We start from the raw sequence: 4104 nt of genomic DNA, 5'->3' as shown, positions 1-4104 counted from the left end.
AAATGTCACGCGGTGACCTCCGGAGTCCTGCCTAGCCTGCTACAGCCCGGATTCACACGCTGCTGACCGACATGCTCGATGCGATTCATGTATGCCTGTCCCCATAGGTTAGTGCCGCTTTGGGTCCACGACTAGCCATGTCGGCCTAGGTTCTCTGTCATATGGATGCTAGAAACACTATCATATACGTGAGCCAAAAGGCGCAAACGCTCCCGGGCCATGGTAAGGCGACACCCGTGGGAACACCGTGCGTGAGGCCGCAAAGTGATATGAGGTGTTACCAGCTAGATCGATGTGACTTGGAATCAGGGTCCTGACAGCTTTGGTATCAGAGCCTGACTGCCTGTAGGATTACCAAGCCAAACTGGTCGAAGTTGAGTCTAGAACTGCTTTAGTTATATAAGGGAATTGAATGTGGAAGGGAACGTAAGGCTCTTTTTACTCCTTTACCTTATGCCCTTCTGATCTGAGTCAACCTCTTCTTTTCTACGGGGTTAAGAAACTAGGCCTTCTCATCTATCTATCAGGATGACGTGTTACTAACCCGTTGACTTATAGGATTGATGGATTCATGTCGTAGTTCAGTTTCCAGTACTTCCGTGTGTTCACAATTGGTTTCGGAACCTTGATATTGTGATGTTGAGTGGTTATGCCACCATTTTGCAGGATGTCTCAAATCTTTTTGAGCATTTACAGCCGTTATGCTGTACGAGTCATCCCAGGTTTCTAAGTAGTCTGATGCATTTGCAAACCCCTTCCTCCTGTTCCTGATGTCCAATTGGGCCAGATTAATCACACTAATCGGTGAGTTGAGGTACTCTATTGCCTCGACATATATGTTGGAGCTATTACTATGACCCTAGGTGTTTTAGGGAGTCACCTAGTAATCTAGCCATGTTTTGTGTTCCGGTGTGATGATTCTGGCCACCATTCTCGAAAGCATCCCGTGATGCCATGTAGTGGTAGGTATTCTATTCATGGGTTCTTGAACCCGAGATTCACCCTACTTATCTCATGTTGATAGTGTTGCTAGTTCCTTTAGGATATTAGTAACCTTTGCAATAGTCCTCGAGGTCCGTGGTATTTCCTTCTTCCAAATACTATGAACCACTTATGGCAGAAGTTTTTTGGATCAAAAGATCACAACCAGAGTGCTCTTGATGAGTTCTCCATTCTGCATTGTGAATCTGCCAGTCCTACCTTTCTGCATGGGTTGTCCGGAAGAAATGTTGAGCTTTGCTCGACATACTAATCTATGCATCCACAACTCAGAAAATTATATGTTCCTCGAGTTGTTCCTCTTTAGTTGTATCCCGACAATCTTCTATCAGTTGATAGCCAAGAGTATGTGTGCATCCGTGTTATCGATGTTTATTATTCTCGTGGTCCGTTAAGCCATTCTATTCCGGAATGACTAGGAGAAACAAACTCCAATACCTCATCCATTTCTAGGATTGGGTCAAAGTAGTTGTATCCCACAGATCAAAATGCCAATCCAGCTTTTGTTCTGTTCTACCCTGGAATATTACCATCTTATGTCAAGAATGTCATGAGAATTGTACCACCTCCTATGAATTCTTGATTTAGTGATACTTCTTGCCATCATTTTTCATTCCTCGGTTCCGTGTTGTTGTAACTGGAATACGGACAAGTGAACTGTGATGTGTGAAATCAATACTCCTAGCAACTAGTTGCTTGGTAGTAAATGGGCAATATTCTCATTCTTAGCATGTTGGTTATTGAATCATCATTCTAAGATAGATTGTGCTACCTAGTCCATTTTTCCTGGGGCACTCTTCAATCAATGAGTTAGGATTGTGTTAGTCCCTCGCTCTCTTGATTATATCGTCTTGCTCTGAAAAGCAAGATTGTTCCCGAGCTTAGAAACATATCGGTGGTTCGTGATTTTCTGAATATTTCCTCGGAAGTATCACCAGGTTGCCCCCTGACTGTTATGTTAAGCTCATGATCTAGTTGGTTTCTTGTAAACCACCCCTTCTCCAAGAATCTGTGTTGGATACCCTGAGCTAGTTGGTTAAGCTGAACAACAACTTGGAGAGTTGGAAAATGAAAGCTTGTCCGGCTCAGTTTATTCCAAGGGATATCCTTGTGTGTGTGTGTGTGTTGAAGAAAGATGATATTTTCATTGATTGTTACTCAGGATCGGTTGTTGAATCTATCGTCTTGTCCAAACCTTGATTTGAGTGTGGGCTATCGTCAATTCAAATGAGAACCAATGATGTTCATAATGTTGTCTTACTCGTGGGTTTCCTCGAGCATACACCGTTATATCTTTTCGGGTCTGACCAATGCTATCACCTTGTTCACATAATTATGGAATTCCATCTTCATGGAAATCTGGATGACCTATTGTTGAGCCCATCGACAATATTTTCATCTTATCCATGATTCATGTTGAACATTAAGATAGTGTTGGAAACTTTGAAATCATTTCTTCATAGTAGCTCATGAAGCATATGTTTGGTATAAGAAGTGACTTCCTCTAGTTCACGTGCATTTGAAGCAAATTGCCGCCATGAATTTGGGAAAGTTTGTTTCGCTTTCTCTGGAGTCATCCCAAGTCAGTCATGCATACGTGCAAAGTATTCTATGGTCTGTAGACTTGCAACCTTCATTCTATGTGAATCCCTAGCACACCAAGCCACTGCTTGATTTGTTCAAGGAGAAGAAGTTTCTTCTTAAGAGTTAGACTTATGCAAGGACTTCGATATCCTCGATGATGGTTCCCCATCTGGACTCGATAGTGTTTTATTATAAGACTACTATGTGGTCATGCTTGTCTGGGACAGCGTGTTCACAGGTTTGTAGCAAAACCGGCTCATGTTTTGGAGCTTACTATCGTAGTTCATTTTCTGAGAATCTCGCAACGTCATCTTGTCGGTTTGCGTTGCAAACTTTCTTTTCCAGACATGCTGTCTGAAATATCCTATTACCAACCAGATCTGGATCTCAGGCAGATATGATGGTTGGAACTTTTCCAGGATCTATGATGTAGGTCCCGACAGGGTTGATATTCTCGCCGACACACCTAGCGGAAGAACTGTCATTATAGTATCTTTACCCATCTTTCCATGAGGATTTCGTGCGACTTATTATAGAAGTTGTTCCTTAGAGATCCTTGTGCTCTCAGTTTCTTCGATGATTCTATAACCATTGAAACATTGGAAACACTCTCGATTGTTGAGTTTTTCCCCAGTTACCAGAATCATTCCCAGCATTTGCATTTTGTTCCCAACTTGCACCTCAGTAGTAGTTGTCCAGGATCATCTTCAAAAATGGACTTACCATGGGTTCCATCCGTCTCTGATGATAAGCAAATCATCCATTGTGTTGTCTCCAACAAGGTAGTCCACATCATTCATCCTAGTCCGAGTATGCCATTTCTTCGAGCTCTTTCAAATGATCAATTGAAAATTGCTTTAAGTTGGTATAAAGAGTTCCAATGATCTATGGATCAAAAGTAATTCTTTTTGCCACTTAAGGGAACAATCCAACAAGTCACTTTTCCCAAGGTGCCCCATTACGGGACCATGGCAATTATCTCCTCGCCACCTTGACACCATCCACCATATTTCTAAGCGTGGAATTGCTGCCCACAAATCAAACCCCGTCGTTTGTTCTTCCATCCCTCTCGATGTGTTCTGTGTCTCAACTCAAGATGTTTCAACATCTCATTCCGCGAGTGGATCTTGTATAGCTCGATCTTTGAGAAGATCAATCTTAGTATAGTTTCTTTCTGTCATCATCGTGTGGATGAAGATCTCAAAAGCGAGGATGTCAAGATCAACGTATGCAACGAATCAACAACCTTTTGAGGTGCAACCTAGATCGTGAAGATCGTGTTGGTCTTGTGCCCCCCCCCTTCCTTCTTACCTCACGTCTTGAATCTGGGGCCGAGATTCTTGTTTAGTAGGGGTGAGTTGTCACATCCCTAGCTTCTGGCATTGCACTAGGGTAACTTCATGTGTGCATCATGTTTAAACTTTGAAAGAAACTTGAAATGGGGATTGCCTAAACCCTAGCATTAAAGGAATTCACTAGGTTCAACCAAAATATTTCCAGTAAATCCAAATGGCTTTAAAA

Source organism: Triticum dicoccoides, chromosome 6A (genome assembly GCF_002162155.2).
Source record: "Triticum dicoccoides isolate Atlit2015 ecotype Zavitan chromosome 6A, WEW_v2.0, whole genome shotgun sequence".
In the NCBI taxonomy this organism is placed as follows: domain Eukaryota; kingdom Viridiplantae; phylum Streptophyta; class Magnoliopsida; order Poales; family Poaceae; genus Triticum; species Triticum dicoccoides.
This window is presented reverse-complemented; position numbering follows the sequence as displayed.